Raw genomic sequence first — 23,919 nt, 5'->3', positions numbered from 1 at the left:
CTTTAAGTAAAGTCTGCTGATTCTTTGACTAAACAGACTTGGAAGCTTTGATGTCAGAATTAACCTTAGTTTTGTTGTCACTGCAGTACCCACTTCGAAAATCATACAAACAACGTTTGCTCTGTTTTTTCACTCTCCCATCAACAGACTGAAGACCAACTGCTTTTGTTTGCCTTTGTTTTTCTTTTCTTTTTTTCATTGTTTTCTCTCCAAATAGTCCCTCCCCTCCAACCTCCTGTCACGTGTTTGGTAAGATTTCAATCAGTTTTGCATACAAAATATTGGCTTTTGTGTCCACATGTACAAGATTAATTCCAAACCCTGTAGGTGTTTTTGAAATGCACAAAATATGAGACAGACATTAGAGCAAAAACTCCTTTTGTCCCTTCCATATCTCAGCTGATGTAAAGATTAATCTCCTTCTCTGACTTTCTATTTCTGTTTATCTGCATCTCCTGCTGTCAGATCTCATAAGGGAAATCAATAAAAGGATAATAGCTTTCACCTAAGCTCACCTCGTCAGAGTATAATATTACTGAGAGCCCCAACATGGAGAATGTACCTCGGTGTATCTCTATATAGTTAATTTGAGAAGCAAAGTGTAATAGCTGTAGAAATATGAAACTATAGTTTTTCCAAGTCATCAGCTTCTCCTTCCCTTTTTGTTACACTTTTCTAATGTGGGTTAGCTCGGTGAAGTCCACTAATCTGAGGCTTAACTGCTTTGCCAACTCTAGTCTAGCCGTAGGTCAGCAACCGCAGTTACAAACACGCAATGGTACACAGAGAGAGTCAGTACTCCATGTTGAAACTATGATGCAGGTAGGTAGGTAGGTAGGTATATACTTTATTAATCCCCGAGGGGAAATTTTTTCGCCACAGCAGCATACATACAGGAGCAATAATAGAAACAATAGAATAAAATAATAATAGAATAGAATAACATAATAGAAAAGCAATAAAATATAAATATAAAATGCACAGTACATACACTGCCTCAAATCAAAAATGCATCAGGTTTCCAAGTCTGATTCAAGTTTAAAGAACTCAAGAAACACATACTTTATCTTGTGGTCCAATATTACTATATCATAAATACAGCCGGAAACATACATAAAGCATTAACATGGCAGTGGGCGGGGCGATTTAACTGTTACTATGATCTGCTGAGATTCCACGGAATAAAAAGAAATATTGAGAATTATATTGATAAAAAGTAAGGTGGTAGAAAACTTACTAATCTCAAAGCTGATTTTTTTTTTTTTTTTTTTAGCTAAGATTATCTTTGGAATCCTATTATTTAACCCTTAAGGTCTTTGATGACTGACATATCTCGAAATAGAACATCTTACTTTGAAAGAGTGTCCTTAGTTCCTTTTTAAATTGAATTGCCTGCAGAAGTCAAGATGTTGGTAAAATGACACTTCCCCATCGTTCATGTGATTTACCAACAGTTATATTTTGAAATAGTCACTGGATTTATTCCAGTCCAAAAATCATCACACGACAGCTCAGTCCTTTCTGAAGTTTGTAAGATCACACCTTAGAACAGGTTCTCTCCCAAAAATATGAATAATCAAATAATGATTGACCTTTTGGGTCATTTCATTATGATATATAGTAAAAGAGACACTTGATCTTTTATCATCAGTTTCAAACACTGAAGGCTTTATATTTCCTATGCTGATTGAATTAGACTAAAAACATTTGTCCTGTACTGATTTCCCTGTTCAAACCCAGAACATCACAGAGGAGACAAAGAAACACACACATGACATAAAGAATTTGCTTCAAACTTTGAGCAAATGAAATCATCATTAAAAAATAAAATAGAAAGAAGGAATGGGACATCTGTTTTTATTGCAGATGACCCTACAAGCATTAATTAATTAATGTAGAAAAGGGTGCAAACAAGGATCTAAATATTTTTCTGTACCATTTGGATTTGGTTTTGTTGGTGAGTGTTCAGCTTAGTTCACCTTGGCAGCCTGAGGTATAGTATTATTTCATCAGTGTACCCCCCCCCCCCCCCCCCTCCCCCACATACTGTATGCTCCTGCATGGTGATGTAATCATATCATAAATTATCAAGAGAGGGTGCTGTTGCACTGCAGAGGATGTGCTCACCACCTCACACGGCAAATCAAAATCTCCAATACCATTACTGTTCATAATAAATGTCAACCGGCATTAAGAATGCCAAGGACAAATACTTGAGCTAATAACCCTGCATAATTATTGAGACATGATGATGAAATGTTGGGAAATTGGATGTTAAGGCGTCTCATTCTCTTACTTTCAAATGAGCATCTTGCTGAGTTTTAAGGGAAGCTTGAAGCCTACGAACGAGATGAGTTGTGACTTGAGAGATGATTTGTCAGGTTTTAAAGGGATTTTGGCAACACAAAAGTTTGAACAATGTCTCGTAATTGTGTGACAAAGCTTGACAGATTGTTCTATTTTTTTATATTTTTTTTTAGCTCCACTTCAAGCCTTTTCTCTTTTTTTTTTTTTTTTTTTTTTTCATTTTTTGAGTGAAGAAGTAGCTTTCCCTCGTATTTTATTCTTTTTGTGACAGTGAACAGAGATGGAGAGTGATGGGAGAAAGATGCAACAACACAGCATGAGCTGCAGATGTTGTATGATATTGATTGTTGGTTGGGAAGACAAGATGTGTATACAAAGTTGCTTTCTTATATAATATATATTTTTGGATTAAGTAGGAATTCGAATTTTTGTAAATTACAAACCATTGAACTGTGAAGATAACATGTCACAGGCGCATGAAAAACATTTCTTGTGCCAGATAAATGATAACGCTGCATAATTGTTTGCTGTCAAAATACAGTCTCAGAACTTCACTACGGATCCGTTGGCCAAATGCTCAGTGAATAGTGTCTGAAAAAAAGGATTTGGATGGTTTATATGTCAAAACACAGTGTTCTGAGAAAGACTGAGAATAAAAAAAAAAAAAAAAAACAGCATGCGAAAGATCTTCACCACAGGGACTAAAGACAAGATGGATCCCTCTACAAGTGCCACAGCAAACTGTCAACTTAGAATAAGATTGTCTCGTCAAGCCCACTTAAATAAGCCTGTTAACATGACTCTTCTGACATGTTGCAATGGAGCGCCATGTCAGCCAAAAATGTTGTGTCTTCTCTTCCCAGGTGACGGTAAAATTGATTTTACACTGCAAAAAAAAAAAAAAAAGTTTTTGTCAAGTGACTGATCTCAGAGAGAGAAGCGACATATTTAACATATCACACGGGCAACAGGGCAATGGGGAACCACCGAGGTGTGTGTTGCTGCTCAGCTGACAATCCAGGTGAGCGGGGGAAATCACCTGCTCGAGGAAGTACGCTCCAAACTATAGCCTTTTAGTGACACTGACAGTGATAAAGTAGTTAGCTGAGCTTTCATGAGTCCAGCGCTGATACAAAGAATGACAGTTGCTTTTCCCGTCTGATCAAAGGCAGCCGACAAGTGCTATAGAACGTTTCTCCTTCCGTCCGTCCTCCCCCCCCAACCCCGTCTCTATCTAATGATAGTTGAATACATTGTCATCTCATTATCTTTGAAGAGGGGAAAGATCCCTCCCGTATGAGTGGGCACTGTGTCTCTTGCCATCAGTCGGGCCCTAAGATTGCTGAAGCGCGTTCTCGTCTCATTATGTTGAGTGAGAGATATCAGACACATCCCATCTGCCTAACGCCTTCCACACACATGCTGCCATGCGTCCGCCATACAAGCTGGTATTGTTCAGCTGTAGTTCTGTAACTCGGCTCTGAGGCTGATATTCTGTGCAGGTTTGGACACTGCTGCCAGCTAAAACACTGGATGGTTAAATATCTCTGCCAGTGTTAGGAGAAACAGACCCACTAGATGAGTACAAGCAGGGCTGCTTTCCACGGTGGTAACCATCAAAGAGCCCTCGTCTCTTCAACATGGGTCTAGTCTTCATCTCACATCATCATTAATATTGCAGCGTATCCCGTAGTTTATTTCTTAATGTTTTTTAACCGGTACACAAAACACATTTAGCCCCAGGCAGCTGGTTGCAAGGCTTTTACCAGTTCCTCCTGACATAGGGAAAGACAACTAAATCTATTTTTGCGGCATAAGGCACAGTACACATACAAAAAAAACATCACAATCTGATGAAATGACACTAAATTCCACCTGTAAAATCAACACAACTAAAAATAAGACGTATCTTTTAATAACATTTTTCAATTTTCAATTTAAAAAGCATTTACATCAAGTGCAGTGACATTAAGTGATAATTTTGGTACTTGTGTGACTACTCTATAATGAATGAATAGTAGACAGCCCAAAGCCCACAATAACTTGTGACACAAATGCCAAATTGGTCCCGGATTCTCTTGACTGGCCCTAACAGATGTCATGGGCCGATTGCCAAAACATCTTATCGTGGACACAGTACAGCGAAGCCACAACACTGATCTACATGATGGATGTCAGATCAAAATGAATCCAGCCACGGTTTTACCAGCTTTGAATTCATGCATGGAGAAGCCTGTCAGGGGCGAGAGATGATGTGGACGCTGGCTCTCACTGTTTGTCAAGATTTTACATCCCTCCCCCTCGCTACTCGTTTGAAGCTAGTCATCTGCTGTCTAGCAGCTTGCTGCCAATACGCCTGAGAATCTAGATTCAACATTTGTGGACTTCTCACAGGAATGAATGCAATTAGACTGTTTTGTGGGTGTAAAGCATCCCTTTGCATACACCATGCAATCTATCATTTTAATGGGCCTCAACATTCCCTGGGAACACGCTTTAAATTGGTAACTACACTTGTCTATTTCTTATTTTATGTGTGCAACTCAGACAGTAAACTAGTGACCCATCAATGGCACAATTTTTTTTTTCACAGCAGTTTTGCCTCTTGGAAGACTGCGTGGAATAAAGAAATACAAAACTAAAAGCACACTTTTGAAAGTTGAGCATCAAATGATGTTTTGACATCAAATGGAATAATGAGGAAACATCAGGACCTGAAAAAAAGATCACATAACGCGAGCAGCCCAATTCTTTAAATGAGATATGTTGTTTGTTTTCAGACGGATAGAGACGAGACGTGACAGCAAAGGTGTTCTGTCCAACTCTCTTTCTAAGTCTTTGCAGCATCCATAATTCAGAGGACATCATGTCCACTTCAATAACACAAGCTCGAATTCCTCGAAGGACACACACAATATACAATTTTACTGCTTGTTTTTTTTTTTTCTAATAAATGCTTGCAATGGGAGAAAAAAAAACAAAAACAAGCAGCATTGCTTATGTGCCACTATTGTGTCTGCTAGGCTTCTTACCCTACATGATCTTTCTCTCGGCACATTACTGCTGCCTGTGCAACGACCGCTTACGAATTGCCTCCAGAACTAAATCACTTTCTTTGTCAGACACGACTGCCTTTCTTTCCCAGACCCATTGCTTACTGCTATTCTTAGTGAAGATGAACAGCCCGCGACAATTAAAGGTGTGGACCATTACTTCTGCTGCAAGGAGGGTTAGACCTCATGCTTTACAGCCTGAGGGAGAACACCGGCGTATCTTCATCTGTCATTCAGAGCCATAATGGCAGGCCTTGGAATGGATGAAGAGTCAACAAATGTCCACCGCCCCGCATGCTTTGGGTCAGGTTTATGCGGCCATGTCGGAATCAAAGGATGAGAATATTGTGGGAGAATATTATGGGAACAAGCTGTGTCTAGTGCAAACACAGAAAACACAAACGCGCAGAAATGTTAAAGGTCTAACGTTATACAATAAGAATTTTCCTGGACACACTAAAAGTAATAATATTGGCCATGTGCTACTTTTCAATGGTCCTCAAAATTTGACCAGCAATGTGTACTTTAGATTTAACATTCTGATTTATTTCCTATAACATTAGGCTTTTTGAGATATTGTGTACACACTTTGCATTAGCCGAATATTATTTGCTGACACTCATCAGCTTTTAAGGTTTATCTTCATTGGTTTTGCAGGGCTGACGCATAACAGACCACTTTGTAGTGCATTTGAGATGAACATTACAGTATAGTGAGAAATACAACTTGAAGCCTTTATTATTGCTACTGTTTGGTGTACTGTGACCATACCGTGACTTTTTTAGTAAATAAGTAAGTAAACAAGTAAGTAAGTAGATAGATAAATGAATAAATACAAAAACATAACGATAATGATAATTTTGCCTTTGATTGTTTTTATTTACGGGGTTATCGATGAATGATAAATAATAACACATTTGAAATCGGTCCAGTTTGACCTTTTATTAAACACATTTTCTCCCATGTGTAGACATAGCGGAAAGGTCAAGTGAGGGCGGAAATGAAATGCATCATGCCCACCTCATCATGCCAGAGAAAATGAATTGGGGCACTAAACGACCCAAAGACAGAGAAAAATAAAATAAAAGACCAAGAAATATATGCTGGCTGAATGTGCAGTGCGGCATCTCCAAACATGCCGCCAGCCGGGCCAGCGACGTTGCCGCTTCAGCTAGCATGCTGAGACCGGAAGATGAACAAGACGATGAGGCCGAACAAGTCCGTCTTGGGCACTGGACTTATAGCGCAACCCGACTACAGCTAGATCTAGAAGATATTGATCTGAGAAGCACAAGACGTGAAACTTGTAAGAACTGTACACTGTGCCGCTATTCGCTCCTGCTACAGTTGGACTCTACCGCTAATGCCTTTCACACAACAGGCCCGTCCTGCGACATTTTGTTGATCGTCTCCTGTAATATTTACGGTGGCTGTGTAGTGTTGTACTGTAATATATACTATTGCCGTGCAGTGGTCTATCGTAATATGCACTGTAGTTGTGCAGTGCCCTTTTCACGTTTTGGTGGAGCTGTTGTATTATTATGTACCGTGCCTCAATAATGAGCCTGTGTTGTTTTTTAGTGTGTTTTTAGTGGCGCACATCATGTCGTCGATTTATTGTCGGCGTACGTCAGCGATGATTATTGTGTGGCGTTTGAGTGCGTGTTCTGTGTTGGACATTTCTGCGTTCCAGTCAGTCTGTAAAAGTTTTGTCTGAAGCTTGGCCAGCGGTGGTTGTTTCCGTTCCCTCAGTCTGATGCGTGTTGTGCAGTGTCTGGTACTGTGCTGCAGTAACTGTGCATGGATTGTGGGTTTCTCTGTGTGCCGCCGCATCTACCGATAGACTGCCTGCGAGGCTTTTATGGAACACGGGTAACTTGTAGCGTCTATCAATAGGCTGCCTGTGAGGCGTTGAGGAGACATCTGTAAATTGTAGCAACAGAGAATAATCTGGGTTACACTCTCCCCATTTAAACCGCAAGAGTCTCTGCATGCACATCGGTCACAGGCCGGGCCACCCACCTCCTAAGTAAATTCTCTACTGGGTGGGAAACTCTGATACACAGAGAGAGGCAGAGGAACACACAGTGAGCCAGAGAGTGGGGGAGAATACGAACCACCATTTCAACTACTGGTGACTGCTGATGTATCATTTTAGTTATAACATGAAACACATCCCTGAAATGTCTGTATATGCCTCATTTTTGATGTGGTGTGCAATTAATAACTCCAAAGGTAATATATTGTCTTTTGCTATAAAACGCAATGTTTAATATTTGATGGGTTTAAAAAAAAAAAAAAAAAAAAAAAAAACTGGTCCGTAGCCTTACTTTGTTCAGCCAGAAAGGTAATTTTGTGCCATGGCTATGATTGTAATATACAAATAGACCTGTACACGATTATTGTTACTGCACTACAATGAGAGTTCTGTATGCATATATGTGGTTTTTTTTTATGGATAAATGCCATGTACCATTTGTCACATCCCTTCCAAATTGATCATTAATGCTGCTTGAGATAGATTTGACTTTATTAATCCCACAGTGGGGAAATTTACTGAGGAAAGGGTCTGCCCTTTGCACAGGGGGTAAACGTAATTTCTGCTTTAGCTCAGTCTGATCGTACCAGGACTATTTTCAGGTAAATATCGCGACTGTGATTCAGAATAGAAAAGTTTAAAGTAAATCCCTGCCAAAGTCCTAACATTTACAACGTATAAGATGTGCTTTTCCTTTGGTTTCATCTTTATTACCAACTTGCTATCTTTTAGTACAGCTCCTCCCAGAGACAATTTTTTTTTTTGAAGCATTGTATAAGCAATAGGTGTAAACGGCCACTTTGGCCAAAACTGCTATCTTCTTCTTACTCTGTTTACACATTGACACGTACACTTGCCCAAAATATAAAAAGAAAACTATATTACTTTTGCAGCATTTAGAAAAGTTTACCAGTAACAAAAATAAGTATTATTTTATGTGAAAAAAATAGAATAGATTTCTTTAAACTGTTAATATAATCTGCAGCTACAGTGTTATGTTCTTAATTCATAATCCCATAGAGTAAAACAGGGTTCAATTTATTTTAAAACACTGAAAACAACTCAAATGTAGCTCTATATATGCTCAGGAGAAAAGCAGTTACGTGGATGTGAAAAGAAAAGGAAAGTTCTAAAGTAAAAAATAATGTGCAAGTACACTGGAGCGTTATTGTAAAACTGAACACTTCTGCTCGTGTTTCAGCTGTAGGCAATAGTCTATAACTACCTACAGATGGGATCTGAACAGAGACATGCAGGCGTTGATTTAATTTTTAGAACATTTTGTTTCTTGCTTAACCCCAGGCAATCAGCATCAGGCTGGAAAAAACCCACACAGCAGCCATATTGCCAGGAGGATTGCCCACGGTGGACAAAAGCTGAACCTCTCTTATCCTCCTATAGCTTGGTGTCTGAATCTGATAGCGCATGTATGCAGATAACAACTTCAAAAGATTAATTCTCATCTCACTAGACATTTTTTTTTACAGGAAAATCTCTTGTACCCAAAGTAGCCTAAGTCTTTTGTTACATAGCCTTTAGCTCGGTAAGAAACTTTGCCTTCAAATTCATCCTGAGGCTCATTCCTGATCCCCCTGTTTGACATGCAGAGATGTTAAATTATTTAGGTTGGAATCTGTATTTTGTTACAGAATGGAGTTGGAAGGAATACTAAAATGCATTTAGTTAGCTGCTTTGAAGGCGCCTTTGAGTGAATTTCATGCAAGATATTGACCTTGTAAATAGTGGGTTTATATACCTGATCATTACATAACTTTTGCTTCCCCTGACTGCCCCCAAGGACATCATATTTTAGCAACAGAAAGTGTAAGAAGCGAGATTTCTCAAGTAAGCAGTGCATGTGAGCTGGCTTTTAATGACTATAATGTCAATAGTCAAGGCAGATATGCCAGGTTTACACCAAAATGGCAAAGCAGAGTCGGGATAATATGTCAGTGTGTGTCATATAATAACACAGCAGTCTTAAAGAAAAACAACGAAAAAATGAAAAGTATCAGACACAAATACAAATTTGAATATATAGAAAGGGAAAATAGTCTGTGCCATGTTAATACGTTCAGTGTCCACCTTCTCTTCTCTTTCACTTTACTGAATGCCTCATGTCCTTCACTGCATAGGAAACCCGACATCCCAGCATGCCTCAGGCAGTCCAACATAGTTGCCAGCAAGATACAACACTGCAAAAGGTGCTGCCTCTTTAAGTCTCCTGTGTGGCATGTTAAGCAATGGTAATCTGCCGCAGTGCAGACAATAAATTCCACTGCATAACTAAGCGTCGCCATGACATCGTACCTGGATGGAATATCATATGGGCAGATGGAGGGATAGGTGGAAAGAGGCCATGCCCTTTGCAGAATAAATATGTGTCCTCAGTGTTGACACAAAAGGGACCAAATCTGACTACTAGTCACAATGTCACCACTTGTCCGTGCGCTGTATTTGTGGAAAACAAAAGAGGGGCTGTGCATTAATTATTTCCTCTAGCTCAGTGCTGGTTTGGTCAGCATGCGATTCATCTGCTCAGTGCAACAATGGAGCTCAATGCTATGACAAATCGGATGGCCTGGGCTGTCTTCCCAGTTCCCAAAAGCTTAATAGTGTGCCATGTGGAATGATGTAATGTTAAAACACTGAAAAACTTGAGTGCTCACCAGCTTTAGTGAGGGCAAGGGAAAGAGGGAGCGACAGACAAGAAGAAGAGAGAGAGAGAGAGACAGTAGGAGACTCAAAGGACCTGATTACTGCATATCATCTAGAATACAACTTGTACCACACAAATCTCCAGTGAGATCCCCATACTGTTGGAGCATGATAACAGAAATGAAAAGCTAGTTTGTGTTGGGGCTCTCTTAACGCGGCCGCCTCACAGTGTTAAGGAAAGTGATGTTCACTGCATGACTTAGACAGCAACTCTGCAGTTATTTGACAAACTGAAAGCCATTTCAGGCTGTCACAAGCAAAATTATTTGGAAAACCCTGTAGCAGGGGCCTATAATCCCCAACAAAGAAATGTTATTATTCACAACACTGTGAAAAGAGACACACCAAAGCTGCCCTGTACTAAGTGTGGGTTTTGCTACGGGTTTTGCTAAAAAAAAAAAATTCCCTCTATGTTTTCGTGAAAAATATTAGACTGACTTTGTATTCTTTTCGTTTCTTTCAACAGCAGAAGATTATAGGGTGGCGCTCTATAGCAAACACAGTAACACTTGATAAAACGGCTTCATCTTTGCATAGATATGGATTGTTACGTAAAGAAAACAATGCAATGCAGTTTGTGCGCGTGACAGCAACCTACTGTCAAATGTAAAGACAAACGCCAACTCGGATGGCATTAAATACAGACTATTGGTCATTGTTCTAATCCGTTTAGATAATGTCCTCTAAATGTGATTAGAAGTCCTCAGCAGTAATAACTATTATAATAGTTTGCTACTTCAAAAATCTGTGTATTTTGTTGTAGTCGAGCCAAAGATCCACATCAGGTTAATGACTGTCCATAAACATTGGTGAGACATCACAAGAGCAGCATTTTGCTCCAAGACGTTCACACAACCCACATCAGTGCAACATTTAAATCACTTGAAATGAAAATCTGCCGTGATTATTTTTTATCTACCGCTGCAGTCTGTGGGAACATTTCAGCCTTATCTCACACCGAGCAAAATGCGCACAAGGAATACACATCCGATCTTGATCAGAGAATAATTTGTCATGAGCCGCAGTTTTTTGTACATTAACAGCCAAATTACATTATATCATTAGGCAACATAATTGCAGTTTGTATGTGAAATCGTGATTTAGAAAAAAACATTAGAGCCAAGGTGTAATGAGGTCTGGTGGTTAAAAGGTCTCATAAGAGTAGTTTTCTTCATGCCAAGTCTTTATTATTGCACGGCACAGAAATCAATTACAGGTTTATAGAGAATGTTGATCCCTTATGGGGAATTCATCAAGGAGCACTTTGCATTTTTAGAGGTCTTCATGATTTAGAAGGCAAAAAAAAAAAGAAAAGTTCACTGGTTTCACTGGTGAAACATGGTTCATGCTCGAGTACGCTTCTTAAAATTAATATCAGGAGCAGTAATAGTAGTAGTAGTAGTAGTAGCAGTGGTAGTGTAATGCAATAACACTCAACAGAAAACATTAAAATACTTTTATATTCTGTGTATTTTCGGAAGCTCTATGAAAAACTTGGTATCCAACATTCGAGGTTGATTTTCTATTTCTATTCAGATCCCAGACCAATTTGTTGCAGTCCGCAGAAACACGCTCTTTACTATGCATGGCGTTCTAATACCCTTGGCCCTTTTTGGACAAAAGGCGGAGCGGAGAGCTAGGGGCATTTCATTTCATGCTCTGCCTCCTCAACCCCAGATGTTCACCTCAAAAACATCTCCACTGGTACAGGTAGAGGCTTAATGGCCTGCAAATTGCCCCGAGCTCGGGTAATGAAATGCAACCTCTGTATAATTTTAATTGAGAACTCTGGAAGGAAATCAAATGATAATGTGCCGCATGCATGGAAAGTTTTCAAGTAACAGTGAAATTTGTGTCTGGTGTGTAAGTGCAGTGTGGGCTAAGGTAAATGGCTTTTTTTTTTTTTTTCCTTGTGAGCCTCTCTTCGTTTTAATTGTGGATTGCATGGTGTAATAAACGGCTTGGTCATGACTTCGCATCTGGTAAATGAAGCGGAGGATGTACACACCTCTGAATGCACAATGGTGCTCCATATTTACAATTCAATCCGACAGGGTGCCTATTAGAAGCCATAAAGCTGCTCAACTGTTAGATAAGATACCCTCAATAACCCCCGCCCCACCTCACACCCCCTCCACCTTCATGCAGACACACACACACACACACACACACACACACACACACACACACACACACACACACACACACACACACACACACACACACACACACACACACACACACACACACACACACACACACACACACACACACACACACACACTCAATTCCTGCAGTTAAGGTTGTTCAGACCAACTGTGTCCTCATTCATATTACATGTTTTCTCCAAGTTGTTAGTTCCAAGTATTTGTTATACCTGATAAGGAGCAGCACAAAGCAGTTATTGTAGTTTACCATCCAGACTTTTTCTCCTGCCGATTTGCCATTGTGCTACTGATTGTCTCCCAAAAACATTCATACCAAAGCATTTCCAAAAAGAAGGTGTCTAAAATACATGGTAGCGAGCTGTTTTCTGCTCAGTCAGTCAACCTGGTGTCACGCCAAAGCGTCTTACCAGTCTGTTTTTTTGCTCTGTCCAACCTGCTTCCTTCTTTGACTCTGGTCATACATGTGCGCAATTTTCACATCAAGGCAAGGCAAAATGTGGACTGATGAATTACACACGTTAGCATGATACTGGGCTGCGTATTTCGGCTTATTGCCTTGTGTTTCTTTGCAGTTTTTAGTAAGTTTAATTTGTAATAATTAATTAGTTTAGTAATGTATTAATTTAGTAAATTTCATTTAGAGATTTTGCAGATTATTGTGATGGAAAACAAGGAAAGGAAAGAGGAAGGTTTTGACAAAACAGTGCAACATCTGTAAAAGCAAAACAGTATCATTTTGTTTTGTCATTACTTGTAGTATGTCACAATGCCTTAGCAAACAGGTTGTTATGTATACAGTCAACATCTCTCAAAAACAAGGTTGACAAGAGCAGTGCAAGGGAATCCGAGTCTTAGAGAATGCAGACTGTAAAACAGAATCAGTAGGCGTCTTTGGACCAAACTGTTCTCAAGACTCCCTGAGAGGAACTCCTCCGTGGGTACTTGGGATTCAAAATAATGTGTTCAAACACCACCGAAGTCGCACGATAACACAAACTAACTAACCGATTGAGGCAGCGGTAGACCAGAAACACCCGTGTTCTGTGAGGTAAAATTACTCTCTGGTGACTTTGAACACATTGATAAAATGTCACAGTTCCCTTTCACGTTCCCTTTAACAGCAAGTTAAAGCTGTGAATATATTCTAGATATAGAGGACTTGTGTTGTTTCGGTGGCTAACGTTGGAGTTCAAAGAACTATGATGGTTCTCAGTTCCTGCAGAGCAGATACAAGGAAGGGGGTACTTCCTCCAACAGTTCTTAGAAGTTCGTTCCCCCGTGAGCACCTGGCAGAAAAAGCTAGAGATGCTAATGTTAGATGCTGTAACCGCAGAGTCAGATGCTAATTTTCGGCGGGTTCATCTTTCATATTGTCGATAATAAAATATTGAATAGCGTCACTTTAACAACAGCACCATTGCCAGCTTCTATTCAGTAAACACACGAGAAGCATCATCCCGTAACTACACGTCTGTTGACCAAAAGTGGGTCATAGTCAACAGGTGTCGGTGATGCAGAGACGCAGTGGGTTCACTTCACTGTGGGATGGGCTAGGAGGACTCAGGGCAAACCAGATGTTGTCAAACTGTCAAATGATCCCCTGTTATTGCGACAAATATAGTATTTGAACCAAAACTTGAGTGACAGTGACATGATTTAAAAAAAAAAAAGGCACGCATTTTGAGATATAGCTCAAATGGCTGAAATATTACAGAAAGCCAAGTTTACAAACAATTTACCAAAAAGCAATTTATATATCTTCTTGGCTTTGTCATTTGACACGAGGTGCAGAAGGGCGAACTAACTGAAGTGCTGGTATCATCTCGAGACACTACTGCTTATTCGTCACCTGGCTCACCTCTCCCAGATGTTCGTGAGAGTCCTTAATGATGTCCGCTCTCACAGTCTCTCCCTCCAGTCTTCTTCAGTCATATTCGTGCTCTGCCTGAATTTGACTCTCACGTACGGTGCACATGTACACAAGCACACACATACGCACACATGGATACATGCACTTAGGGCATGGCTGGACCACATTCGAAAGCCTTCTGACAGGCAGCAGGTGATGGCGCCAAGGCCAGCTGCTCCTGCCCCACCTCTGCTCAGCTGTCCGAGTCCAGAGCAGCCTTTGAACAGCCTATTACCCCGACACAGCACCAGGGGAAAGCAATCAGCTCCAGAGGTACACCGCTCTCACACCAGATGGTGTGGGAGATGAATCGAGCCATTATATTAGTGCTGGATAATTCCTCAGATGAAGCTAATTAAAAAGAAAAATAAGTGCTATCCTTCCTCTGCTTACCTCCTTTCCAATCCGAATGGAAACTTCAGTGATGACCTTTCACTTCATGAAAAATAGCGAGAAAGAGGCGTTTTTGAGATTGCGCCAATTAACTTTCCTCCGGGCATCAAGAAATGACAAATTTCTTTATAATGTGAGATAGCCAAAATGTGAAAAACACCTGTTTTTACCAAATGACTGACAGCACAATCTGAAGCTGCTTTATTTCAGACGATAAAGAATGCTGTTGACAAAGTAGATATGCCTTGCAGACTGGAACCTGTGTATTTTAATTAAACTGAATAAGATCATAATCTGATGAGATCATCGGTTTATGACTGTTTTTTTTTTATCCCCATATGTATATAATGCTTTGGGTTTAACACTGCAGCTACATGAACAATTAAATTATATGCAGGCCTTTTCATGAAGGAATTCTGCACATATGGAAATGTGAAATTCTTTTGAAATACGGAAGCTTTCTACAACCTCTTCACAGTAAAGATCTTTTGCTATTACGGATTTATCATTCACATCAATTTTTTTAAAGCTCTCATTGAATACATGTATTTCCCTTATGTTGACAACTCTAGATGCAGTGAAGTTTACATGGCTGGCTGAGAATTTAACTTTGTCCCGGTATTGTTGTAGTCACACCCTTTGAAAAATACAGTCGCAAAAGTATGTCAAAGAGCTCTGTAAATATGGTACCTGCATTGGCTTAAGCCCGAGCAGACAGAGACAGGTGACACCAGAATGTGAATCTCAGTTAGCTTTAAAGGATTTAGGTAAACTCTGAAACAGTGCTTATTGCTCTCTTATCCACTTTTGTGTTAATGAAAAGCATGTCCTGAATCTGTCAGCGGAGATTAGGTGAATATCATTACTATTGTCCTTTTGCCAATGTAGATTCACTGTATCCGCGGGGATTACACACCAACCCATCCCAACTTGTATTACCTCTCTCCGCCAAGGAAACTTAAGAAAGGTTGAGACGAAGATAAGGACTAGAAATCATGTGTCAGAGGAAACTCAGACCGCATCAAATTCTGAGAGGTGGATCCTATTTTTGACAACACCAATGCAATCCAGTCTCTCCAGTTTTAAACAGTTGAACATCAGACGGAAGATAGGACTCCCTGACCATTGTGTCTGTGCACTGGTTTCAAACTCGGTAATCTTCAAAACTTCCAAAAAATATGATCTAATATTCTCTTCTGTGCAACTTATGTCCTTATGTTTTCTTTGTGAAAGGTGCCATTCAAAAACAACCTTTTTGATATAAGACTACCAAGACTACACACTGAGGACTGTAAAGGTATTTTCACACCTTATTTATTGAAAATGTCTTTGCTTATCACATGAAGACAAAAAATATTGATAAAAAAAAAAAAAAAAAATCACTTTTAGTGTGACTTTTCTTTTTAAAGCTTTGAGTGTTTATCCGTGGAATTTCTGGGTGTCCCTGAATGCATACTTCAGATTTGACAGCAATTCGAACCAACTGCTCAATCTGCTCTTGGTCCTTAATCCTCCCATAGATACTGACATCAGTGGCTCCAACTTTTGGACCAGCAATTTTGTGGGGCCGTGCTGGTGCCAGCTTTTTGGCACCGTAAACTGTCTTTTTTTTGTTTTTTTGATGAAACCAGTTCTAGATTAGTCACCGGCACAGAGTTGGTGGAAAAGGGGCTTTGGACACATCAGTTGTGATAGTACCAGATTCATTGGGTGTTTGGGGTCTTTCCAACTCACACACCCTTACCCATGCAACTCGAGTGGGGTTGATCAGTTCCCGGCCTGTGTCCAAGAGATGTTAGACCACAGCTCGGCTCTCCTGATCCACAGCCATCTTGAAGCTTTCTCTGCTGCCTCTGAAGCTCTCGTCATGGCTTTCATTTACGTGCACCACTGATGCCCAGGAGACTGCAGGCTGTTCACAGTGATTTTCTTGCAAAGCCCCTACCCCCACTTCAACGGGCATACACCATATTTTCCATCTGCGGCACTCCTCTACCAGCGCTGCATATTTACTGTTACTTACATTTCACTTGGAATTCTTAGAGTAGTTTTCTGCTATTGAGCATATCACTGTGTCACTGTGTTGAAAACGACATAGTAAAGATCCAGCAGAAGACATTTGATATAGTTAAATCAAAATGTATATTATACATATAAAAAAAAATTATTCGGCACCGAATCTCCTCACCAAATCGTTTAACATAGTAAAGTCCCAACAACAGAACCATAAAACATTAGAGGGACGATTGCACAATTCCCTCACAATTCCTGGAAGGAAAAACTCCCTTCTGACAGGATGGAACCTCCGACAGAACCAGGCTCAGAGGTGGGTGGCCATCTGCCGCAACCGGTTGGGGTGAGAGAGCAGAGAAAGAAAAGAACAGCATAGAGATACAAGAATTGATAAATGGTTGGTAGGACCAGAAACTTGCAGCTCAGGGGCTGGGGACACCTGCTGACAAAAAAACATACAAAACTACAAGAGTGAGGAGAACTGCAGAGAGAGACAACAAACAGTAAACAAAATTACAGGATAGAAAAGGAATGAGATACAATGGTGGCATATAAACACATGGAGAGTGAAAGAGAGGAGAGAAGAGGAGCTCAGTGCATCATCACAGGTCCCTCAGGAGCCTAAGCTCGTAACAGCATAACGAAAGTAAGGCTCAAGGTCACCTGAGCCAGCCCTAACTCTGAGCTTTGTCAACTAGGAAAGTTTTAAGCCTCATAGTGGAGAGGATGACTGTGTCCTGAACCCAAACTGGGAGCTGGTTCCACAGGAGAAGGGCCTGAAGGCTGAAGACTCTGCCTCCCATTATACTTTTGGAAACTCTCGGAACCACAGCGAAGGTCTTTTTGGTTGGTGCTGTAGGTGGCACCTCTCAAAAACAAAGTGTGCATAATCATATTTGCACTTTGCTGTTCTTCGGAAAGTTTTTTTTTACAAAACAGACTTCCTGTGTTGATGTTTCCTTTAAATTCCACTAAAATCTACATCAAGGCAAAATTATTCTTATTCAGAACTGTGCTGGAGCTTAACTCTCAACTTGGGCGCAACATCAGAAATATCTAAATCTCTCATCTCAAGCTCCTGCCGCCTGACATTTGAAATCAGGTGCAAAAAGCTCTTGGCCTTAATTCCAAGAAAATGGACAGGTTCTCTTGCCAATGCCCACAGATACCTTGAGGGCTTTTCCATGAAAAATTGCAGTAACTGAATTATATTTTTAAATTAACTAATTTAACCATGTCTTACTTTGCATTTGAATAAGATTTCTTGAGATGAAGCCATATCTAGACTACACATATATTACACACTATATTTCTAGTTTTAGTATTTATTTAACAAATATAATTTTAAATGTAACTTTAATATTCATATTTTCAAAAATGTTACACACTGAAAGATTTGCTACAGAATTAAAGCTGTTCAAGGAGTCATTTCCTGTTTTGTTAATTTTTTTTTTATCACTGAAAGTAATATTTTCACAGCAGCATACGAAGAGGATCATTCTGAACACTTTCACTGCAGTCAATGCAATGCTAAATTCAGTATTAAAAAAAAAAAAAAAAAAAAAAAACTGGACAAAAAAAGCCAGATAAGGATGTCAGCTTGAAATAGAAAAACAGTCGCACACACCCAGAAAATGCAAAGCAGCCAATTATGTAGTCTGTGTAAGTTGGGGTTCGTCGAAAATACATCGCAGGCGTGCCAGTTGCTGTCTGTGAACTGTTACACCACCCAAACTTTATTTTAAGGCACTTGCGCCGTGGTCAGCAATCAAAAGGATTGAACAGAGTTAACTTCAAGCCCGTTAATGAAATCCTGCCCGAGTCTGAAGCCGTGCAAAGCTTAAACCTGCAATTTATTACTGTTCACTGTTCGCCTCTCAACTAAACTAAAATGGAACAATGTAAAACTGAATCAAACCCTCTGCTTTGCCATTTTTCAATTACTGACAGAAGTGCTGTACTTTTTTTTTTTTTTTCCTACATATCCATCTTTGGCACTTAATGTTTATTAGTCTGAACACAGCACACAGCTGAGGGAATTCAAAGAGGGAATGCAATTGTTCCGCATGTACATGTATGTAGAATGTCTATAAAGTCTGTTTTGTTTCATACTAATAATGAAGTCAGGACAAAGGTGGTACATTTAACAAACGAAGAATATGTTTGAAATGTATGTTACAATATAATGCTGATATTACTGAGCACATGGAAGTAGAGCACGACCGATATATTTACTGGGCAGTATTAAGAAATATATAATAATATATCGATATTGATGTTTGTTGGCCGATATGAACAAATTATGCTGAAAAAACTGCAGCTAGAAACAACAACTAGAAATTGTTCTATTTGTGTTGTTTTAGGGTACAAGTATTTGTGATTATTACATTTCCAGTTCCGTTTCAGTGCATTTATGGCAGTGTCCAACATATACAGTAAAATATCTTACCTCTATAACATATTTTTGTCAGTGTTTTACAAGCACATTTGAGGGATCGTTGCAAAAATGTATTTAAGTATACTGTATGTATCAAGGTTTGCTTTCTACAGCTTTCTTTGTTTTACCAGTGTTTGGTGACTATTATTTTTATGGCAGACATTGCATTTTTAAATCAATGTTGAAGTGTTAATGGTCCAAAATTACATGAAAATGTATAGTTTTTAGTTAAATAACTGCTCACCACCCCCACTGCTGCCACATCAACGGAGCCCAGCAGGGGAACCCCTGTACCCAACTATTTTGTGCTGTCTAATATTGGTGTCGGCATTGGCCACAAAAATCCAGTATTGGTCGGGCTCTACATTGATGATCGCGCTCCTTTATCCAATCAAGATAAGTTTGGTGGTTCAAACTTAGTTCAGAGCTGTCAGCTCCAGAGGTTACCATCTATCCCCGAAGCTAAGATGAGCTTAAAAATTCAGAGAGTATCGATCCTTACACTATAACAAAGTAAAATACCACATAGAAAGGCGCTAATGATGTATACTGTACTTGAAGTATAATGTTGAAGATACAAGTTCAGGAGACCACATATTGTAGGTCCATGAGGAGGTCAGATCAGATTTTAGCTATTACTCATGTGCTGAGAAAGTCCTTTAACCTTTGTGTTGAAAGGCTTTGTTAGTTGACACCAGAAGAAAAGGGGAACAATGAGGTATGTAGTTCTGACTGTGTTTTTCTTGCACAGCAGCAGATTGAACAAAGATTGAAGAGTACTGAAGTGAATCTAGATCACAATAACAACAAAACCAGCTGAGCTTTTTTTTTTAAATAGGCACAGATTAACTGTTTACAGAAACGGCAGTCGTCTTACTCAGATTCTTTTTCTGAGGTTAGAAAAAATTGAAATAAAAAAAAAATCAATCAAAGCTGCTCATTTGTTTCACTCGTAACGATTATTCCAGGCCAGTGCTTTGCCCTGTTTAGCAATAACAACTAATCATGCAAATGTCATCACAAGTGGCACTTTTGTCTCTTTCACAGGTGACAGTGTGCCCACACAGCACGGGCAATTTACACACACATGCACACACTAAACCAACTCTGGTTTCTACTCAAGGATACATACTGTAGACGAACATCAGGAAATTTCCCCACAGCTAACAGAAAATCCATCATGCAGGAGCTGTCGGACATGATTGATATACAATCAGTGGGAAAAATTATCCATAAAATGGCCGCGCACTTGTCCAAAGTGCAATTTCCATTTCAAGATGTGATTACAATGCTGTTGCTGAGTGAATTGGAATACTGTTTATATTTCTTTTTCTCAATTGATTTTCTCATCGCCTACTAGATATAACATGATTTGAAATATTTTTCTTGCATCTTACAACACAAGATGTCCAGTATGGACTTGTTTTATGAAGTATTTAATGCAGTGTTTGATTCACTGAGTCAAAACCGATTGTTATTTCTATTTAATGCATAAGTTATTCCATATCTAAAATCTCAACACTTTGGCTTCGGTCAGAGACATAAGCAACCGTCTAAGTGTAAATTAAGAGCCCACAAAAATAGTATATGCAAAATAGATATGAACATGGTGTAAATGCATCCTTGAAATGCTAATATTTTGCAAGTCTCAAGACTTTCCCTGACAGATACTCAGTAGAATAGTTTGATGTTTATGTAAATCATAGCTTGCTGACAGATGTAATGCTGTCTTTGGAGGTGCAAACAAAGAAAAACAGGGAAGGGGAAAGTAAGCACTGAAGAGCATGTCTATTGTTTCGACAGCTTGTGTCCCCAGCATCTGGCATCAAGCAGGAACAGTGTCAGGATTAATGAAATGTTACTTTTATTGATCTACAGCATGGAGTATATAAATATATACTTCTTTAGAAACTGCATAGAGTACCCCGACAGCAAGTGCAAGCTAAAGTTTGTAAAGTTTCTGAAGTTTTAGGGCTGCAAACTGGAAAGCCGAGGTTTTCAGCCTAACTGTACCACAATTTAAAAACAAATGTTCAGCGCACGCTTTAGGGAATAGATAATCTTAATGTCTTCCTTGCTATATTCTGGGGCTTTAAATTCCAATCAATGAAGTGAAATTAAAGACCATGTGAATGACTTTCAGCGCGAGTCGACTGAGCGGACTTGTTAGTGGGAGCAGGGGCACGGTGACAAGAGCGTGGCAGAGACTGCTCCCTCACTCTCCTCTCCCCATTTAATTTTCCAATCCACTTCCTCCACATAGTTAGGAGAAGTGAGTTTTGTTCTGGTTTGATACACCATCTAATGAGAGCTACTAAGAGCCTGTTGAAATCATTCCCTAATAACACATTCTGAAGGCTGTGAATGAGGAATATTTTTCCTCTATCTCTCCATTCAGGGTTTAATATATTCTTTCACTCACCTCTGTTCCATTTCCCTTCCTCCACTGTGTTTCTCCACTTTCATTAACTGTATTTCTGGGGGGAGAGGGGGATTTTTCACAATCATTACACTTTGATTATGTATGATTTTTAACAAGCAATGCTTTTTGGTTTTACAGTATACGGTCACTGGCTGCAGACGTATCGGCAGAAGAACACAGAATGAGCAGCGCGGGGTTGGAGCTTTTCTTTGCAGAGATTCAGAGATACACGCGTTGATATAAAAATAAGCTCTTATCTCAATGAGGCCATAGGCTTTTTACCAGGTAACCTTGATTTAATCCAAAATTGGTCACACACCAACCATGAAAACTGTGTTTGTCAGGCATTCTGTCTACTGTACAGGTATGTCATGCTTTCTAGAAATAATTATTCAGCAGTACAGTACGAGACCAACAGAAGCCCCACTGAACCGAATGGTACATGACAGCATAGCTTGTCTACCCTTAATCCATTCTACTTGCTTGACACACTGCAGCTGTAACAAGTGACCTGACCTGTGCTGCTATATGCCGTCTGCTTAAAAGTCCTTTGTGGTTTAAATGTTATCTGCTCCGAAGATAATGCACCCTTCCCTCCTCTTCCTTGGGCTGTGGGTATTAGTTACAGCTGGAACACTGGTTGGTATTCTGCTTTGAATCCTGGAATTGTGTCGACACCTTGACGTTTGATTGGATCTGCGCAAATACATGTATATGCAAATTTACCAGATATCGGTTCTTGCTCAGGGTGAAATGGGAAACAGTGGTTGCATTCTGACGAGCCCTCTGCATGGAATTTCCCTCTCTTTCTCCTCAGAGAGCGGTGTTTGGTGATCTATAAATTCCCAGTAAATCTCAGAGCCTGGGTGCCTTCCCTGACATTTCCACGCTCCCACATAGCGTATTTTTAAGCAGTTAAAATCCATAATCTGTGTCAATGGTATCACACGGTGTATTCACGGGGGACTCTGTACGCACTAAACTGGCCAAGAATGCAGTGCAGAGGCTCGGTGGAGGTAAAAATGTTTGTTCTTACCTCTGTTGTCAAACTCATGCCTCAGGGCCTACACCACAGTTACTCATACCCCAATAGAGACAATCCAATATTCTTCTTACTATTCTGCAAAGCTGTTCATGCAGGCAGACTAAATGTAAAAGTATTTATAGAAATGATGCAGCTGGTGGTGGACTGAAATTGTGCAGCTATCAATGGTTAATAAAAGTAATGTGACGGTCAAAATGTGACGCAAATTCAGTCAATTTTATATTTGAGAACTGAATGTACAAAATATTGGGTAAACCCCTTCTCATGGTAAGTTAAAATAATGTTTGGTCAAGCCACATTTTTACTTTAAACTCCATCTCCTCTAGATATCTCCATTTTAAAATAATGGCCTTAATCATCATATATATCACAGTAATTTGCCCATGTACAATTTTTTAAAACTATTTAACAAGCACTTAGGTGGTTTTCACTTACATATATTACACTTAGGAACACTTATATTTGTTGCAAATACATGTAGTTACAAACTATTTTGATAATCGATTAATCCTTTTTTGAAAAGATGCAAAAATGTGAATATCTTCTGGTTTCTTTAGACCTTCATGATAATAAACTGAATATCTTTTGCTTGTGGACAAAACCGAACATTTTAGGCTGCACTTCGGGCTTTCGGAAACACTGCTTGACATTTTTCACCGTTTTCCGACCAAGAAGCTCATCGATGAACCGAAAAAATAATGAACAGATTAAATGATAATGAAAATAATTGTCATGCAGCCCTGGTTACAAAAAATTGTTTTTGTATACTGTCTTTATCAAATGATGACTCATTAAATTCAGCATCTACACATGGGCTGTATGTTGAAAAAAAAAAAAAAAAAAGGAGGCAGAGTAGTGTAAATCATTTAATGAGTAATTGGACTGAATATACAGAGAGCTTAGAAACACTTTGTCACCAGTGTCCCATTATTCTGTGATGACGACGCTACACACTCTAATCACTGGTGGTATTTGGATTTAGATGCGTTGCTACTTTGATATTCATTCTTGCAGAGAAGAACAGATAATTGTATATGATACCCACTAAAAAGCCATTATACTGCTATGTCTGCGCATCTATGTATTCTGACAGTGGTAATCATTAATCTTTCAGCGATCTTTGCAATTAATCTATCTTGACGTGATAATTTGTGTCTGTTCTATTTGAGGTGCTTTCGTGAACCTTTGCTCAGCAGGGTAGCGCGTCAGTGTGCGTCTCAATAGAAGAAACATGAGGCAGATGCATTCAATGTTCCAGCCTGTTAACACAAAGATCAGAAAAGAGCAGTCCTTCCATGTTTTATTCATTGTGTCACCAACGAACTAACGTGGCATGTGAAGAGAAAAATTGCACGATGGATGAACAAAGTAATTCTTTACATGTAATTAATACACTACTAATGGCTGTCCATTTGT

General features: G+C 39.4%; 1 protein-coding gene across 1 annotated transcript in view; it reads left to right on the top strand.

The window, feature by feature from the left end:
* The window catches only part of polr2g (RNA polymerase II subunit G), a 125,618-nt gene that overhangs the window by 83,280 nt on the left and 18,419 nt on the right, over positions 1 to 23,919 (top strand). The window lies entirely within an intron of this gene.

Source organism: Brachyistius frenatus, unplaced genomic scaffold (assembly GCF_029030835.1).
Source record: "Brachyistius frenatus isolate BFR_SWC_R1_liver_20210118 unplaced genomic scaffold, ASM2903083v1 Contig_17, whole genome shotgun sequence".
Taxonomy (NCBI): Eukaryota; Metazoa; Chordata; class Actinopteri; family Embiotocidae; genus Brachyistius; species Brachyistius frenatus.
This window is presented reverse-complemented; position numbering and strand designations above follow the sequence as displayed.